The sequence below is a fragment of the Mastomys coucha genome, unplaced genomic scaffold, assembly GCF_008632895.1.
Source record: "Mastomys coucha isolate ucsf_1 unplaced genomic scaffold, UCSF_Mcou_1 pScaffold22, whole genome shotgun sequence".
Lineage (NCBI taxonomy): Eukaryota > Metazoa > Chordata > Mammalia > Rodentia > Muridae > Mastomys > Mastomys coucha.
Window position 1 is genome coordinate 5,264,575 of NW_022196905.1, and position 20,877 is coordinate 5,285,451.

Below are 20,877 nucleotides of genomic sequence, written 5' to 3' on the forward strand. Positions count from 1 at the left end.
AAAGAGCAAACCAAAAAGCCTGTGTTGAAAATAGCTACAACCTAATTTAAAATGCAATAGAAAAAAATCCAGTCTTTCTTTTTGGTACTTTATAGCATTAGAGGTATTCCCAAACACAGCCCAGTTTCAAAAATATACTGACTGTTCATCCAGTGAGGATGCTCCTCTCTAGACCGCTAGCATCTCCCTACTTAATATTAGGTCTCCCTACCTTCAGAAGTTCTAAACAAAGTAAAAAGCCCACACTTTCTTTAAATTTCCATCAGTAAAATGCAACACACACCTCAACACAGGTGCCAGGGGAGGAAGAAAGACAACTCCATGCTGGAAGAGCCATTGGCAGAGCACACTGCAGTCTTTTCATTCGGCTCTCAGGGAATGTGGATTTAACGCATGGGCAAAACAGTCCATCCCTGGAGGGTCCAGAACCTATAATCCTGCCTTGAAAATAGCTTCACATTAATTTTTGCAGCCAAGTGGACACACAGGGTTCCCACACAGCACTCGCTCTCCACAGATAACCATCTACAATCAGAACAACCTGTGTTTCTCATCCTCTAACACACCCATAGTCAATCTAAGGTTTCCTACATTCCTCTAAGCATCCCCTTCCCCTGAAAACATGAGGAGCAAGATAAGCCCAATGTATTTAGTGTATTTGGATCTAAACTATATTACTATTGGAATACTTTTTAATACATCTACAGGCAAGAACATGTACACCTAGAAACATATATACATTGCTTTTAAATTTGACATCTTAAAGCTCACGTTTCATAAACTATTAAATTACAAATCGGTTGATCCACATTGCCATAGCATGAACTTCCTCTAAGTAACCATATCCTTGGTTAATTTAAAATGTTAAATTTATAGGCATTTCATTTTCACTCTACTCTAGGGTTGCATTTATTGTTTAAAGTGAGATGCACCTGGATGAAATGAGTGTTTATATGTTCTGGCTTTCCTTTCTCTTTTCTGCTCCCCAGGCTGTGAACTGTTAATGTCTTACTTTATCTGAAATTATGTACTTAAGCCATTTAATAAACCCAGAAGAGGTGAGTTCCCAAAATAACAACTGGGGCATATATTACACCCATTTCCTCAAAAAAGAAAGGAAATTGAATGCCCTACGTAGGAATCCCCCCTACCTGCAATCCCACCCTTCACCCAAGAAGAGCTGAGTTGTTTCAGGACTGTGTGTAATCTGTGATATGAGCACAGAAAACAAACAAACAGAGAAACAAACTAAACAAAAAACAAAACAAAACCAGTGCTGGTACATAAGCCAGCAGTGATGGTAATGTGCCAAATTTGAATTGTTCCCTGTTTTTATTACAGGTTCTAGGTTTCAGACAAGCAGGAGACTCCTATCGCTTTTATAGCAGAGTATTAAATTGCAGCTTCTGGCAGGCAGCACCTGCCCTCTTCCTGGCAAGGGCTAGTGTGGAGTGGGCCATGTGATACACCGATGCAATGTATATTTTGTGTTGCTCTATGTGGGGATTTATACATTGGGGAACACAATCTCTCCCTGAAGGTATACAACCTCTGGTGTCAGGTCTGGATAACGACTTCACATAATTGAAACCTAAAAGCCAATATTATCCAGGGCTTTTCTTCTTTATCGAATGGAATAAAACAAAACCCTTAGTAGCATCTTTAGACAAATGATTATAATATCTTGTTGAGTTTGGATAGGAATCACCTAAATGTTTATTATCTTGTTTGGTTTTGGTTTTATTTTGGTACAGGAGATTGAACCCATGGCCTCACATCTCCTAAATGAGATATGTGATATTTACCTCAGGGTAAATGCTTTCCCATTGAGGAACAGCCCAGCTTGCCTGATAGTTGTTTGACGTGGCAATCTATGTTTAGAATGTCATGTGGGAGAGTTAATCATATGTGTGCTTACTGATTCTTTGTGTTTTGTGTGTTGTGCTACACATTTTAAGTTAGGCGTTTTTAAAATAATAAACACATGTACCCTATCTTCAGACACTCAGTCCCGGGCTTCAAAACTCTTGATTAACAGATAACGCTGAAGTCTCTTTTCTGTACATGCTTAAGGTTTTTTGTTTCTTTTTCTTTTTAATTTAAAAAATTAAACTTCCATATCTTTAGTTTTGTTAGTACCCTCTGATGTTCACTTTCTTTTTCAGTATTTTCACAGTTTAGTACTTTTCAATCTAAGATTATAGCTTAAGTGACAAAATACATATAATCAAAGTGGTGATTGAATTGGTTTATGTGCCACTATGGGCCTATGGACGACATCTTGAAACATAGAAAAGTTAAAACTTAACTTTTAATCTCGCTTATTGTCACAAAAATATAGCATCATTTGATGAGCCATTCAATTCATGTGAGCCGTCCTCTGCAACATCCTGTAGACTGTTTTTGATAGGTGTATCTTAGTTCTGGGTTAGCTTGCTGACCCGTGTGGCAAACCATTTCTTTCCCAAAGCCCACTCGTAATGCGATGTTTATATGTAGTAGATCTAGAGGAATTTCAAGACTTGTAAGAATCAGATAAAAGCTCACTCCAGGGCCTTTGATTAACTCTTAATTGAAAGACTTAATTTTAAGATTTAAATACCTGATTCACCTTTTGAGGTACGACTTTGTTTCTGACCTTATTAGTGTGTATGTCAGACAGGGTTCAGTTAGCACAAATGAGTGAGTGGCATTTGAGGTGGTGGTATGGTGTGATGGGTGCCTACCCTCTTTGACAATTTACCAGTAAAGTGGCATAGGAAGTGAAATAACCCCACTTTGCTTTAAATCAGCCATTGTGAGAATGTTTGCACCACAGCAATTGATAGGTGATTTAAGTCTTGTCCCCTCTCCAGCAAAATCCAACTCATTTACCATCACTCTGCAGCATAGGACGATGCTCAGAACCAATATTTATGAAGCTGAAATGCATTTATGATACTTTGTCTTAGAGATACCAAAAATTTTAAGAGGTTTTTGATATTTTACTATAAATATGCCAATACAGTTAATTCTGAAACTAGAACATAGTTCCCAAACCTAGGAGCTTTAAAAACACACTTTTTCCCTCAAAATGATTTGTTCTTTGCAGGGCCAGTTCTTTAAGTTTCTGAGGAAAGTTAAAATGTGCTTAGGACATACCAAACCCCACAGCTGTTTGCAAATTCTATACAGTAGAATCTCTCCATAGCTTTGGATAGCTGATCCACGAATTGAAAGTCTCTTGAGTTGACTTGCGGAAGCATTATACAAAATAATGCTACCCGTTTTTTAAAAATCTGTGATTACATATGGATGTGATAATCTGTAGCAGCACTATCAGATAAATAATACATATTTAAAAAATTTCTGTAATTACATGTTTACCCGATAGGCCAGAACGACTCTGTCCCAAGGAACTGTTACAGACTGAGTAAATAATACATGTTTTAAAGTCCATAATTACATATGTAAACGATAGACTATCGAGTAAATAATGCACATTTTAAAAAGTCCATAATTACATATTTACATGATAGTCTGTAAATTCTGTAATTACTTATTTACACAATAGACCATAACAGCTGCTACAGTCTATTATGTTAACTCTCATAGAATTATATTATGGATTTTTAAAACATCATAAAGAACCTAAAGAATAGAGTGATAGAAATGAAATAAAATATAAACTTCACACTATAGCTCTCTCAAAAGGGGAGGATTTTGAATCAAGTAAAGCTCATTGCTGGTACTTAATAATTGCTGACTTAAAGTTTATTTGTAGCAGTGTGGTTTAAGAACTCATAGACTAAGTTTTTCTTGCTTTCTTGGTGGCATAAATGAAGCATCATATGCGATTTTTGTATTTTTAGAATTTTTACAAAATTGCAGAAAGTTAAAAAAAGATAAAATGGGGGCTTGAGACATGACTGGACAGTTTTGAGTGCTCTCTGGTTTTGCAGTTGACTTAAATTTGGTTCCCCAAACCCATTGGAGGCATCTCACAACCACCTGTAACTCCAATGCCAGGGAGAACTGTGGCCTCTGACTTCCACAGGCACATCCAGCTCATATGTATATACCTGCATAGAAACACATATGATATAAAATAAAATGAAAATGTAAAAATTAAAATGGTGTTTTCAAGCTTCCAGTTTGTACACAGAAAGGTACTGAAGCACTTGTGGCTGGATTACTTAGAAGAGTAACAAGATTATTCATGCCTTTCCTGAGGTTTATGGTGGCTTTTTTAACTTTTATTCTTTGTGTTTGTTTTTTAAGATTGGATTTCTCTATGTAGCCTCGACTGTCCTGAAAATAACTCTGTAGACCAGGCCGGCCTCAAACTCCCAGATCCTCTTGCCTCTGCCTTCTGAGCACTGGTATCAATGGCATGCACCACTACCACGGTCTCTGTTAACTTTTTAAGGGAACTTAGGGGATAAGGAGTTGAAAGCTGAGTTACCGCAGCTACATTTGTTCTAGTTAAACACAAAGTCAACTGCAACTAAAGAAGGCTCTGCCTATAATTTCTGCTGAGCTAAGGAAGCGAGACTGTCCAGTAATGATGATGGAATGGTGGGGGACTATGTAACACAACAGAGCACGGGAGACACTTCCCATCCTAATTCTCAGGAGCTGGTATATTAGATGTTATTTCAAAGTTTGGAAGGAGCAATTGCTTGAATTTTAGAGAACTTTTATACAAATATAGCCCAATTTCATGACATTTATTGTCATTTTCATAGCTACGTTACAATCTGCTAACCTTTTCAGCAATGTCCACAACTAGATTATGTAGCTTTTTAAATTGCAGTTTCCCATAAGTATTCCAGGTTAGGACTCAATATGCACAGACACGTATACAAAGAATTCCCAAAAGGTCCTTCTCTTATAAACTATAGCCCCCTTTGACAGCTATCCCACTTACCTTTATAAAACTCTAGCCTTAACTCACAGAATTGTTATTACGTTAGTAAGATAGGTCACAGGCTCCAACTTAAGTCTCTTCTTATTGTTGATGTATATAAATTTTGTTTATTTATTCATTTATTGATTTACTTTTTGAGTCTTACTATGTATCATTGGTTAGTTGGAGCTTGCTCTGTAGACCAGGCTGACTTGAACTTACAGATCTCTGCCCACCTTTGCCTTCTAAGTGCTGTGATTAAAGGCATGCACCATTACCTTGGCAGAACCTTTGGCCATATAGTGGCTAGATGAATAATATTTGGTTGCATTTGGAATGGAAGTCTGTTGGTAGATAATATTTGGTAATGTTGGTAGATAAAAGCTGATTCATTATTAGTTCAGAAATACATCAGGGAGGTATAAAGTTCTCCAATTTCTGTATCCAGTACTCGGGATGGGATCCATTATTGCAGAAATGTGGTGATTAAATATTTGGGAACCTTGTCATGAGAGCTGTTCTGAGTCCACCAGATGCTTAAATGATCCCACTCTTTCCTCTGGGCACAGGGCTAGTCATAGTGCTGAAGGGCTCTTTCTAACCCAGCAGGAAAAGCTTCTCAGAAAGAACATTTACACCTTCATTTTATAGTAAGAAAGTTTTCGATGATCACATTTCATAAGATATTGACATTTATTGAAATTAAATGACTGGGTTAATTTGGTATTAGGCCACATGAGAATTCCCACTAGTGCTTTGTAAATAAAGTCAAAGAAAGTATTCTTCCTGCTTTGCAGTGTATTGTACTGTATATCATAATGTTCACTAGAACATAATAGGACTTTTAAATTAAAAGTTTAGAATAGAGGGCTCTAAAGTCATGGGGCAAGGCGTGCTTGCTTATAATCCCAGCAATTAGGAGGTAGAAGGATTGCTCAAGGTCATCCTCAGCTACACTGGAAATCTGAGGACAATCTTGGATACATGAGATTGTGGGTTAAAAAAAAAAAAAAAAAAAAAAAAAAACAACTGAAAAAGAAGAGATGCTTCTGATTGGGTGATGGAAGTTCCAAAATCTACAATACTCACTAGGCACAACTATCTAAAATCTGTTCCTGGTGCTAGGCTTGATCTTGTCAACTTCATTCCACTACTTGAGAGAATGAAGGGTTTTTTTTAATGCATTCTCCAGTGATCTCTGTAAGATGTGTGTCTTATGCAGAGTGGGTAGAATGCCTCCAGGTTACAACTAGCTTCTACTAGTAAATCCAGGCATATTCTCAGAAATACATGCCTAACTTTAAAAATTGTATTTAAACAAACACGTAAACATACATACATACATACATGCGTACGTACATATAAATACTCTAGGACTGGATTGATGGATTAGAAGCTAACAGCACTGGTTTTTCTTCCAAAGGATCTGCTTTGTATTCTAGCACCTACATGATATCTCACAATTATCTGTAACTCCAGTTCCAGGGGATCTAACTCCCTCTTCTGGCCTCCACAGATACTAGACATGCAAATGGTAAACAGACACACCTGCAGGCAAAACACCCATAGGTTTAAATAAGAATGTCTCCCATAAGCTCATAGATTTGAATGCTTAGTCTCAAGGAAGTGAAACTATTTGAAAAGGATTAGGAGGTGTGTCCTTGATGGAGGAAGTATGTCCCTAAGGGCAGGCTCTTAGGTTTCAAACACCTAGGTCAGGCCTAGAATCTGTTTATCTGTCTGCCTACCTGCCTGTCTATCTCTATCTGTCTTTTTCTCTGTGCTAATCTGTCACTCTGTCTGTCACTCTTTCTGTCTGCCTCTCTTCCTCTCTGTCTCTGTCTCTATCTCCCTACAGATAAATGATGTAGCTCTTGGTTACTGCTCTCCCATGCTTCCCTCTCTGCCTGCCTGCTGCCATGCTCCCCACCAAGGTGATAATGGACTAAACCTCTAAAACTATAAGCAAACCCTAGTTAAATGTTTTCTTTTATAAGACACCTTCATGGTGTTTCTTCACATCATTAGAACACTGACCAAGAAATATATACATAAAATAAAGTTTAAAAAATAATTTTAGAAATCCACTTCCTAACCCTCTCCTTGCCACTTCTGTGTTTCTTTTGGTAATGTTCAGCCTTCAATCATTCAACCTTGAAGGCTCCTCAGCCCTTCCTCCTTTATCCTACTTAAACAATTATAAACACATCTTTGTCTGTTTTCTAAATGTGCCTTGAACATGTTTGTCTCTTCTTTCCATGCCCTCTAATATTTTCTGAGTTCCAACTCCCAAGATTCTGTCTGAGTCCACATACCATCTGGAGTTGCCCTTCTGCCTTCATGCTAGAATTCCCTGCCTTCTACACTGCCAGGATAGTCATCCTGAGTAAGATCATGCCTGCCCTCTGCTGAGGACTCTCATTCTTTTCACATTCTTAATCAGCTTTGCTCACCTTTCCTGACCTCCTCCAGCTGGCCTGCTTTGACTCCCTTGAGATCCCCTCTAGCCATGGGCAGAAGTCAGGCCATCTAAACTTTTTGGCTACAAGATGGTCTCTCTTAGTACATCTTAACTTTTCAGGGGAGTGGTTATCATTTTGTAGGAATATATACTTCCTGTTGAATACATACTTGCAGAAAGATTAGATAGCAAAGCCTGTGCCTTAAAATCTTGACTTCAAATTTACAATTATATTTGTCACGTGGAGCTTGGTCTTTTCCCAAAAGTGTATAGAAGAAGGAAGCACGTCACTAAGAAGAACTTTCTCCTGCAAAAATTACAGCCATTTAACAATTGCATAGCTCCAAAATCCAGGCTTTGGAATAGGCAGGCGTCTAACATGATAAAGACTCACTGCTGTTAATAATTGTTCCAAAAACATTATATTTTTAGGAGAAGGATTGAAGTTTGCCCCACCCTGTCTCTTTCCTGTCTAGATATGCACCCTATGGGCAGCAATGTTCCTAACATTCTATACCCAAATTGGATGCTGCAGTTCTAAATGCTGGACAACTTATTTTAAAGGAAATTTTCTTTTTGATCACAAATGGACATAACAGTGGGAACTTCTTCTGAGAGAATTTAGTTCTGTAATGAGGTTTTACAAGGTTATGAGTTAATAGCAGATGATTGGATCGCTTGCCTGTTGTAATGCCAAGTGTGTCTGTGTCAGAGGAGTTATTTATTGTATGTGCATTTGTTGTTCTCTTTTTTATTATTATAATGGAATTCCAAGACAGAGATAGATTTCTTCCCCGCAGTGCTAACTATAGTAAGGGTTAGCATTATGGAATGTCATTCTACTGGCTTTTATAATGATGAATATTTTCATGACAAAACCTACAGTGAACCTGTCTGCATGCTCTAGAAATTTCTCTCTCCCTTAGCTACTATTTCACCTCAAGGAGAAAGCAGAGAAAATGCAGATTACTTCTAAAAACTTGTCAGAAATTAAATAAAGCTCATGGATATAAAGGGCATCTTTGTTCTGTAGGAATCTGCCATTGGTTACACATTAGCGCTGGCTTTCTTCTTTTTTCTTTTTTTCTCCTATTATTCAGAGTTAATGCTCTGGGTGGTGCTATTGTCCATTTATAAATATGCCTTGAAATACAGGGTGTGTGCCAGAGATACAGAGTCTTTGTCTAGTGAGCCCCCATTTATTCATTAAAATATTAAGTATCATTCATTAGAAATGTTAGCAGGAGCACATCAAATTCTGCCCTCGAAGAGGGTGGAGTCTAGGCAGGGTAGGAAGTTATGTGCCCAGCACGACTTAAGTTTAACATGTCTTTTAGAAGCTCTAGCCATTTCTTATCAGTTCCACCACTAGCATCAGGTCTGTGGCACCTTTGCTAGCAGCACCACCACAGGGTATTAGCTTTCTACACATCTATGTTTTACACACTCTGACTCTCCTCCACATAGCCTTATGGAGGCTCCTATTGAACTGAAAGTCATTTTGAATTACCCTGCAGTTTCACACTGTGGTGATTAACCCTTCACTGTCCCTCTTTCCTCTTTCAGCACACGACCTTTGGATCCCATTTCCTAGCCTTCTCCCTCGATTTTTTTTCTGTCTTTTAACTTTTCAGGTGTACTCACAGCTCTGTTTCAGCTCATCCATGTAGGTCAGACTGTTACCTCCTCCCTTGAAGCCATTGCTTGGGTTTGGCCTTCTCAAGAAGCTCTGGACCATCGTGCCACGAGAACCTGATTCCACCACTCTCCCCTTGCCTTTGCTCCTTACATTTGTCACACCCATCACTGTTTCAACACTACCAGATTTCTTCTGTATTATGTAATGTTTTATTGCCTGTGTCCTGAAGTTTGCATTTGAGCTTCACAGGAACTGGCTCTTTCCCTGTTTCTTGATGTAGGTGAAGCCCTTAGAAGAGGACAAGGTCAAAATCACTCAACAAACAGTTGAGTATAGTATTCAAATTTACAGGTGAAGGATTTCTTCAGAGAGGAACAAACTAGAAACAGTTGAATGAGTTTAATGTAAACATTCTGATGAAACTGTTTGGCACTTTTTTCTGGGAGGGGAAGCTGTGGTCTGGATGTAAGGTAAATAAATAAATCAATAATAATAACAATAATAATTGCTGTCCAGCAGTGATGGTGTACACCTCTAAATCCAGTGCTATGGAGGGGTTCAAATACAAGAGATAAAAGAAAAAAAATCAACCTTTTCATTTAATATGCCTTAGAATTACTTTTAAGTTTTATTAGCGTATATTAATTACATATGGTGGTGTCGTTATGACATTTGGATATATGTAGATCATATTTTTCTCATACGTGTCTATAATGCCTGGTGGTTCTTATCCACAGTATTTCTTCTAAGGTCATTGACAGGCACAGTGAAGAAAGGATTCAGGGAATGAAGGAGGAGGAAGCCAGACATTGTGTTCTTCCTGGTGAGAGTCTGCAAAGACTCTATCTAACTAAACATTCATTAAAACCAATATTGTCTTCAAAACTCTCTCATTTGGATATCTTGCAGCTCTTCATCTTCTCTTCTTTGACATAATCAGAGGGGAAAGCTACATAAATATAAACAAATAATTCTTTTCCTGTGTGCTTAACTAGTGTAATACGATGTCAACAGCCACTCGGCAGCTGGTGGAGAATCCTAGGTTGGAGTCATTGCCTGTTATTTGTTTTCTTTTATTTCTTACTTAAACTGTGCAATGTGGAGCTTTTACTGAGGTGCTGAACAGAGAACTCTCAAGTTCAATTCAAAATGACTGGAGGCCATGCTGAAAATTAAGCAGCAGAGAAGTACGTATCAACAGGAGACACAATCCAAGTGATGGTTTGCTAATTTGGACAGAGACTGTTGCTAAGGCATTGCTTTTCTCTGCATGCTTGCCTCTTACTCCTTCTGGACCACGCTTTAGCCAAGCTTTTAGACCTGCCACTCTGCTCAAATTCTCTGCCCTCCAGTGCACTTAAAACACTTTCTCAGCTGGTATTTTTTGGACACCATGCCTGTGGTTATCCACCTCTCTGGTCTCTCCTGAATGTTCTCTCCTCCTCTTTGCTGCTATCCCATCTTGGTGGTTTCAGGGTTCCATTTTCCTCATACCTTTATCTTGATCTACATTCACCGTTGATGCATGTACCTTATTCTTGGGGCTTACACTCTACATTTGTGTCCATGACCAAGTGTGGATCCCTGGCATCTGCCTATTCTTTATTCTTTTATTTTTTATATTTTTATTTTTACTTTTTGGCTCTAGTAGCATATTATCTTCTAATAGACATCTCAGAATTACCATGTGACACAGGATATTTTCAGTTAGCCTTGCTCTGCAAACATCTTCTCTTTACCATGTTCTGTATTTCAGTAAAGCACCACTACTCTCAGCCATGCTTTCAGTCATTTAGGGCATCGTTCTATTGACTCATCCTGATCACTGTCTTTTGGACAAATCTAACACCCTAGTCAATTTTGTTGTGTTTATCTTCAAAGAGATGTTGAATTTGACCCTTCTGTGTGGTCTTACCACCCACTCTGTTATACTTTTCCTTTTTTAGCCCATAACTATTTTCTTGACTCTGTAATTTACTCTTTACACATCATTGCCAACTCAGAAAACTGGTGGGTTTTGGAAGAGCAAGACAAGTAATTGCACCTTCCCGGATGGTTTTACTATGCAGGTAATAGAATCCACTGACTTACTGTGGTCACAGGGTACATATGTGACTTGAGCCCTGGCCCCTCTCCAGGTCCTTTGTGTAGATTCCCTCCAATTCCTGTGATTCAGATCCTTTGTTTTCTTGTAGCTCTTCTGATTTCTCACCCATTGACTCTTCCTGGAAAGTCATTCATAGGTCTTTGACTCATGCTTCACACTTTCCTTGCATTCCCACTTCAGATACAGCAGCTTTGCCCACTCTAATTAAAGCAGCCTTCCTATGTGAGTCACTTTCCTAGTTTTGATTTCATCATTACTAATTGATTTTTCTGGTATAATGTCTATCTCACGTCTATAACATAAAGGTAGAGCCTAACTTCTTATCTGTCTCTTGGTAAACGGTAGATTTACAGTAAATTTTGAAGAAATGAATTGCTGCTAAGTAAGTCTGATTTTAATTTAGTGTGATTTTGTTTATGCTTGCCTCTCTTATTTTCTCTATTTCTGTTTTATGTATTAGAAGTATGTCATATTTTATCTATTCTATATCTTATTTATGGAGCAAATTAAAAATAAATATTATAAATGTTGTTATATATGCATATAAGTGCATATTGACTAGAAAACAGTGTAAAAGTTCTTGGGAAGTATTCCCAGGCCATTGGGAGATCTAAATGCATCCCTGCCTTCTGGCACATTGTGTCATCTTAGGATAATTCATATACTGACTGAATTTAAAAGAAAAAGAAGGGTCCCTTAGAGATACACATCCTCATCAAAACCAGAGGACTTCAAGCAGAAAGATGCGGAAAGAAAGGCTGAGTCTGAATACTTAGCACTTTCTGCAGAATTTGCATTCAGTCTCTGAAGACTCTGTGGAAAGTAGATCTGTTATTACCATGACCTGGTTCAACCTGTTGCCCTTTTGCTCGTCCAACTGGAACTACATTTCCTAATGGATATTAATAAAATGCTAACAAAAAATCATGAAGATTAAAACATGAGGTAAGAAGTGAGAGCCAAGCATTGAGAACATTGGAGAGCTGTGCAAGTGTCTGTGTGCCCATGGCCATTGGAAGGAGCAGGTATTCGGCCTCCTCGGCATCCTACTTAACCTTTGACCTGTTTACCTGTGCTATGCTGTGGTACGTTGTGCTGTGCTGTGCTGTGCTGTGCTATGCGATTTTGACTTGTACGTAGAGTGTGTTGTGGGTTGGTTTTTTTCCTACCTACCAGCGTAGAAGTACAGCTGACTAACCAGGGGCAGTCCTACCTTCACAGTCAGTTCTCCCCCGTTGCTTTAGATATAGTGCGCATGTGCTATTAGGGCATTTGTAAAAACAGATTTATTTATTTTATTTATACGAGTACACTATAGCTGTCTTCAGACATACCGAAAGACAACATTGACTCCTATTACAGATGGTTGTGAGCTACCATGTGGTTGCTGGGAATTGAACTCAAGATGACTAGAAAAGCAGTCAGTGCTCTTAACCACTGAGTTATCAGGACATTTTAAAAGGAGAGTTACAAGTGATCACAGTGAGCCTCAGTGGGAGCTTGTTAGAAAATTTGTTTCCCCTTGACATTGTCCTTATTCTATGGCAAAGGCAGGTAGCCTGCCTGTGTCCAGTGACCAGGACCACCTATGAGTGTTGGTGAGCATGAGAATCATACTTAGGCATTTGTTATTTGATTAGGTAATTGCTGAGACTTTTAAGCCAAATGTATTTAATTTAAACAAATCTGAGAGTTGACGGAGAGGCCACTTTGAGTTAGGAAAAATTTCACTAGCTATAAAACCTTTTTGAAATTCGATTTGTGTACACTCATAGTTTGCCAGATCAAAAATCCAAGACTTATTCCTAGTGCATTAGTTTTAAACAAATGATACCTAAGGAATAAAAATTAAGTTGTATTACATTTATCTTAACATACATTTTCCCCCTAAAATCTTATATTTTGATTTGGTGTAAACCAGTCTTAACAATTTTTAGACAAAGAATTTTTAAACTACAGGTTTGAGAAAAACAGTGACATAAAAATTGATAAAAAGAGAGATGGTATTTTAAATCAAGCATATTTTAAAGGAGCCAAACCTATACCGATATTCCAATGATAGTGTACGTAATTGGTCATTTTAATATAGATCCAATTATGATAATTGTGCTGTAAATTTGAGTATAATCCATTCAAAGTAGTGTTTTAAGATTTTTTTCCACTTGATGTGGTGGTTTATACCTGTCATCTTAGCACTTGAGAGGCTGAAGCAGGAGGATTACCAAGAATTCAAAGCCAACCTCATTTACATAGTAACTTCCAGGTCAGCACTGGCTATAGAGTAAAATTGTTTCAAAATGAACAATAGTAAAAACAAAACAAGTTTACCGAACAGGCCACCCTGGTTCATAAAATCACATTTTTATCTTACTCTCTTGCAAACCTGTGAAAGCCCTCTTTAGATCTATGTAGATTATGTAAAAATATATACTATATATTTATATATAGCATGTTTTAATATTTTAAATATGTTAATTATTAATTATTTATATCAATATAATATATAATATTATAGTGTATTTTATGTATTATATATCAACATATACTATATTATATAAATATAGTGTATATGTTATAATTATACTATATAATATGAATTATATATAATATATGATAACATTTATACAAAAGTTAGCTATATAGACTTGAAAGTCCTTGCACCTAGTAACTAGTTCAGTTAATACTAATCTACCATGATGGATTCATAATGCTCTTTTATTCTTTCAAATGATGTCATTTATTTTCAAACTCAATTTTTAGCCTCATTATATTTGTATTCATTCTTCCTTGTTTTTTCAATGAGTGAATGGCATTTAAAATCAATTAAGCATTCTTTTTCAGATGTTTTCTTGTGTTGTCATAACTATACGATTAAGCTGAATAGCAAAAATTAGATTCAGTTTAAAATGACTGCAATCTATGGCTACAATAAGTTTTTAATTCATGCTGGAATGAGTATATTTCATCAACTGTTTTACAAGTTCTATACATTCTTTTATGTCACATATTTTAGACAAATTAGGCATAATGATAAGTGTGTTACAAGCTTTCTTGAAGTTGATGTAGAGATGTTTGGGGACTTCACATTCATTTTCTAATATCAAGTTGTCATGCACTTCCTAAACTTGGGAGAATTTTGATTGTTCAAGCCATGGAAGAAATATAATGCTGAAGCAATTATTCTTTTCTTTTCCTTTTCTAACTTCTGTAGAAATTAAGCAACCAAAAAAAAAAAAAACTTTGTTAATTCAATACTATATTATGCCAGAGGTTTAAAATACACAAAAGCCAGTAAAATAAAGTGATGGGGCCTGGAGCAAGTATAATTCAGCCATACTGCGTGTAGATATTAAGGCATAAAAGTTAACACCATATGTACAAAACACTATGCAGGCCCATTTGTGTCACCAATGACAAATGCCTGACTCCTACAGGAGCTATGAGCTCTCGTAAGAGCCCAGGATTTGAGTCCTAGCTATGAGAGAGACTTAGGTACAGTTGTGGGAATACTATTGCATTTCTTCTGTAAATTTTAAAGTTCAACAAGCAAGCTGTTAGAGCTCAGCTTTCACTAGGAAAGACGATGTGGAGGTTTCTAAGTTTTACATTCACAAATTTGTTTTTATGTTAGAATTAATGGCATATAATCTTTGGCAGTTAATAGTAACTTCCTAAATTCTTTTAAAAGAACAGTCTTGAGAATTTACTGGATGTCAGGCTACCTCAGATTCATAGGTTACTCAAAAACCAGACAATATTTCCTGCCCTTTTGAAGCTTGCATTTTATGGAAGACAGGCAGGCAGTGAACATAACATGTAAATTCTGAAGTGATGACAGTCAGGAAGGAAAAGGCTAAGATAACACCGTAAGAGACATCAACCAGGCAGGAGGTGGGCTGCAGTACAGAGAAGTAAAGGAAGAGACAGAGTAAAGACAGAGTAAAGGAAGAGAAAAACCCAGAGTGCAGGAAAGGAAACAAGTCTGTAGATGGAAGACATCCTCAGCCAATAGAGACAAGCAAAGGCCCAAAGTCAGTGACATCCAATGTGGTGGATATGTGGAGTCTGAGTGGCTGTGGTGAGGTGAGAGAAAGAAGATACTAAGGGTTAAAGGTGTTATCAGAAGGCTGGATCATGAAGGAGCTCTAGGGTATTGATTTTTAATTTGAGCAAGCAAGAAGCATGGTTAGACCTTATGTTAAAAAGGGTCACTCTTATTTGCATAGACTTGAAGAGCACAGTGTTTAAGGTAATGATATAGGGACTTCTTAGAGATGTTTGTAGTCTTAAAATTCATGTTGTAGGCTTGGTCCAGGGAAGTGGTATAGGCACATGTATAATTTTGGAGCTGTCTTGCAGGTTGAATGGAAGAAATTTCTTTCTGGATAGGACATAGACAAAAAGAAAGTAGTCAAATGACTCCAGGGTTTTGGCTTGAGCAACTGGGGTGATAGTACCTCTGTCTATAGAGTTCAGCATGGATTTGTTGAGTTTGGCACATAATTCCGCTATTCCAGAGGAGGCATTGTCAGGACTTAAGAGTGTGGAGAAAAGTCTACACTTGACTCAGGAGCCATGATTTGGCTATGATAATCATTCAAGAGTGATTATGCATGGAGGTGTGAGTTTCTAGATCACACCATTATTAAGAAGTCAGATGGAAGAGCAGAAGTCAGCCAAGCAGACTCAGAAGACATGATCAGAGGACAGTGGTTAAGAAAGAAATGTGGGTTTGCTGCTGCTGCTGCTGAATGGCACCTCCTGAGGACTGATTTGGCCAGTGGATTGGGGGATCTGGAAATAATTTGAGAGCTTACTAGATAGGAACAGTTTCAGTTGGATGGTGGGGGCAAACACTTGACTGCAATATGCTCAAAGCTGGTTTAAACAACAAAACAAAACAAAGCATTCATGTAAAACCGTTTTGATATATTTTTGTTGAGATAAGGGATCAAAATTGAAATGATATTTGGCAAAGGCAATGAGCTCGAGAAGGTGATATGCTGGTGATTGTTACTTTTTAAGAGAAAATAGAATTCTGATTTGTGCCTTTTGTCATTACCAGTAACATGAATTCCCCATGGTAATGGTTAATTTCTCTGAAAGAAGAGTTAAGAGAACACATTCACCCAGGCATTTGAAAGCTGCATGAGCTTTGGCTGGGTCAACAGTTTTGTTTTCAAAGGAAGGGAGTGGGGCAGCTAATTTTCATATCCCAAAGGAACCAATCCAAGACACCTAAAACCGATGATGCAGGTAAGAAAGGTAGAGTTCTGTACGGAACCTAGCAGAGTGGAGAGGAGTGTTGTGACCCTCCTCTAGCAACAGAGTGTGATCGCATGTACAAGTGCAGATGCTGGCTTTTTAAGGACAGTTTGTCATTTATGTTTATAGTAGGCAAAGCCAAAGTATGCAATGGAGATTCTCAGTGTTTTTCTGCATGGAAGAGCTACTTGCAGGACGGAGGATAGGGTAATGGGGCTAAGTGTAGTTTTTGTTGTTGTTTGTTTGTTTGTTTTGTTTTGTTTCTTTGAGACAGGATTTCTCTGTGTAGCCCTGGCTGTCCTGGAACTCACTCTGTAGACCAGGCTGGCCTTGAACTTGGAAATCCGCCTACCTTTGCCTCCCGGCAAGGGGCTAAGTGTAATTAAACCTCATGAGAGAACTTATTTCCTTGACCTTATGCCTTTTGCTGTAGTAGTTGACCAGTTTTCTTCCATTTTCACTGACCCAATTTTAACATTCCCATTCATGTGTCATATAGAAACACTTGGCATATAAAAGCATGTATTTACTTACCTGGATCAGTCTCCATTGCTGGTCTAGTCAGCTTAGTTCTGTGACCAGTAGCCACTGAGCACTTAACAGGCAATATTTGTTCTATGGATCAATTGCTCATTGTCTAAGCAGGATGGAGCTATGAACAAAAAGATGAACATCTTCAACAAGTTCACTAGCAGTTTGAAGATGGTGTTAAGTGAGTAGTTTGTATATTGCTCATTTTTTCCCATTTATAAGGCTATTCAGTACTACTAACGACTACAGTGCGGTATGCAATGCAGATAGAAGGTGAGCAAAAATGGTCCTTTTGCCAACTATAAAGTTATTTTGTTTTCTTAAGATGTTTGCAGTCTTCATCATGAAATGACAGCTATACATAGCAGGTTGAGTAAGTTGCAAGGATCAAATGTTGAGAGCATTTTGTACTATCTTTGAAACAAATGTTAAGTCATTAGCCCCATGGCATCGTGTACTCATAAAGCATGCTCAAAATCATTTATTATCATTTAATCGCCTATTAAAACTGAATTATTTGGTAATATTTTACCATTAATTTCATAGATTATTTAGTCTTTGTGAGAAAAGGTTTACAGATTCATTGCTTTCATAAACTAAAAAAGTTACATTGTCTCATGCTGTTTCAAATAATTTGTTTGTGTTCCAAATTGTTTTTTGAATCACATAATCATCTATGTATATTGTTAAAGATTTGAACATTATAGGAGGGCATAAAATGAAAGTTAAAAATTCCCTGTTTGCTTTACTTCCCAAAAGACCTCTCTAAGTCTCAGTGTGCAGAGAGATACTGCCAGCCATTTCTTATGTAGAGTCCGGGAAATAGTAATGTATATTTAACATATTCACACATATATAGACATAGTCTTATCTTATGCATGAAAAACATTTGAAGTTTGTTCTTTGAAATTATCTGCATATATTTCTACTTTAAGAATATTTATGAAAGTCAGACAAGAAATACCTCAAATCCCAAGGTCTTTCTCCCCAACAGACCTGCAGTAGAAAAGATGACTGTCTGTAGGTATTTTTTTCTTTAATAAGAATCCCATTTTACTGTGTTTCAGCAGGATTCAACAACCTGTCTATGTTCTTTTTATTAGCTATTGGCTCAAGTTAGATTCATACCTCACTCACGGTCTTCTGGACTCTACACTACGGGTATTCTTGCTTCTTAGAGAAATAGACCTGCAGTCTTTTTAAAAATTTTAAGCATTATTTTATTTTTTACTTTTTAGTTTTTCAGGGCAAGGTTTCTCTGTGTAACCCTGGTTGTCATGGAACTGGACCTGAAGACCAGGCAGTCCTGGAACTCAGAGATCCACCTGCCTCTGCCTCCTAAATGCGTTAGAGGCATGTACCACCACCACCCTTACTTTTCTTTTTTTCTCCCTCTCTCTCTCTCTCCCTCCCTCCCTCCCTCCCTCCTTTCCTTCCTTCCTTCCTTCCTTTCCTTTCTTTCTTCCTTTCCTTCCTTCCTTCTTTCCTTCCTTCCTTCCTTCCTTTTTCAAATGTCTGACATACATTACTCTTCAGTGTAATGAAAATAACATACTTTACTTGTTTTAATTTCTAAATTGTAATGCCTTTATAATCATGGGAGATCTTGCAATTCCTACTCTCAGCCTGTTTTCTTGGGAGATGCTTTGTCTTAGTGTTTGTGAATATGAAAGTTGACCAGTAGATCCAGGATCACATTCCTATAAGCATAGCAGTGAGTGACCTTGGCAAGAAGTGCTGGATATTTTAAACATTTAAAAAAAAATATGGCAAATAATTTCTCTGCTTCTTTCACACTTGGGACTCAGCTTTGTGTGTGTCTCTTCCTTTCCGAAGACAGTGTCCTCTGATTCCAAGGCAGGAAAATGATATCTTATTTTAATAATAATTCTGTAATTTCAATGTAGCTAGGGGAAAGAAGGCAGAGTATATACGTATTTTTACTAGTCTAAGGGTTTGAGCCTTTGGGTACTGTCCCATAGATTATGGAAAGCTTCTGAAGTCATTATAAGTAAATAGTATATATTTTCCCAGAAGTCACACATTTGTTCTGGAATACAGCTTTCTTATTGCTAATGCAGAATAATACCACCTTAATAGCTAGTAATTAGAATACTAACTTGGGACTATATAAATGAAAACCAGTCCATCACTCCTCAGTGATGTGAGGAGTGCAGATACCACCAGGTCACATGACCAGGGGTAAGGTTATTTCACTAGGTCACATGACTTGGGAAACATCAGCTTACTAGGTCATGAGAATAGTGCTTAAAGTCAACTCACTAGGTCTCATGGACATAGGGAAGGTCAGCTTCTTTACTGCCCTTGCATTTGTTTCTTCTCCTGATTTTTGATCTCCTTAAACTCCATCTTTCCATGAGCCACCTACTCTATGAGCAGTGCACCACATGCAGACAGCAAGGCTACTCTGTAGAGAGTGTGTCACATGCAGAGAACAACATTACTCTATAGAGAGTGTACCATATGCAGAGATCAACATTACTTTATAAAGAGTGTGTCATATGCAGACAATGTAGGGGTTGAGCTTATGCATAAAAAAAAAAACCTAAGCATTAAGGATCAGTCATTGGAAAAATTTAATCTAACTTCTTTCTCTGTCTCTTTTTCTCCTTTAATTTCTTTTTAAATTGAATTCTGTAGGGTTTTCAGGCATTCTGCCTTGCAGCCAGGTCCCTTTTCTCCTTCTTCATACTTTTTTATTCCACTCAATAACACAGTTCAAGAAGTTTATCTCGAGTTTTTTTCTTCACAACTTAAGCCACATAGTATTGCCTATGCAAAATAAGGTCGTAAATATCAGACTATTGTATAGGTGTTTGCGACCCTCTAGGTATACGTACACATGTGCAAAATTTATAGATATGTGAAGTCCTATATGCCTAAGGATAGCTATACATTTCAGTAATTGAAAAGTATGTTTATGTATGCAATGTGTTAGAATGACTAATTTACTGATGTTACTGATTGAACACAAACAGTCATTAATATATATTTACTCATATTTTGATTGTAATTAATTTTAGGAACAAATTGCAATAGCATTTGGTAATTTTAATTGGATCCCTCCAAAAAGTGCTGGGTTAGCATGGGTAAAGTTACTAGAAAAACCCTGCGTTCTTTCACAGGCCAACTGCAATCACTGATAAGATTTTGTTTACATCCAGTATTTCAGTGTCCTAAATCCACTTTATCATCGAAATTCCTTAAATCCATTTTTGGATGATTGAGAGAGAGAATATTATGATTTATTTTTTTAAAGTGTGTGTGTGTGTGTGTGTGTGTGTGTGTGTGTGTGTGCATGTGGGTGTCTGCTGAACCATATGTAGAGCCCCAAAGAGCATCACTAAACAATCTTTGCAAATATCTTGAACAGTATAATTAACAAGGTCCTAGACGAAGAAAGTGTTTACTTGAATCAAAGAATTAAAAGTCTCCTCGTTTCCCTTTTTGTTGTTTTTTTTTGATGTGGAGGAAGCAGAAAGGATGGAAGGAGTGACATAGTGACTCTGTAGTCAGAGAAGTTATTTCCATCACCTTAAGTGCCTATCTATTGTCTGACTCAATTTAATTGTTTGACGTCTTGACAATATTCAAAACAGATACTACATTAGATGATAGTTACTTTTAAGAAATACGTATTAACTAATAAATGCTGCATAATGCTTTTTACTCACTTACTGGGAGAGTCTGCATTGCATACTTGCGGAGTGAATGGCTATATTGACAACATGATCTAAAAAGTTAACATTCAAGAAAGAAAATCTTGAACTGTACAACAATTAGGCAAGGAGGAAAAGAAAGAGTTGAGCAATCTCTTATAATTTAAAATATCACAAAGATCTCTCTTTTTTTTTGGTAAGTCTGCTGATGGTTTATTTCTTTTTTTTTGTATTTTTATTAAAACTTTTATTGCATTATGATGAGAAAAGTTACATGATTTCAATTTATCTGAATTTGTTAACATT

General features: G+C 37.2%; 1 long non-coding RNA gene across 1 annotated transcript in view; it reads left to right on the forward strand.

Moving 5' to 3' along the window:
- LOC116069201 overlaps positions 1-20,877 on the forward strand; it is a 525,801-nt gene that overhangs the window by 13,742 nt on the left and 491,182 nt on the right. The window lies entirely within an intron of this gene.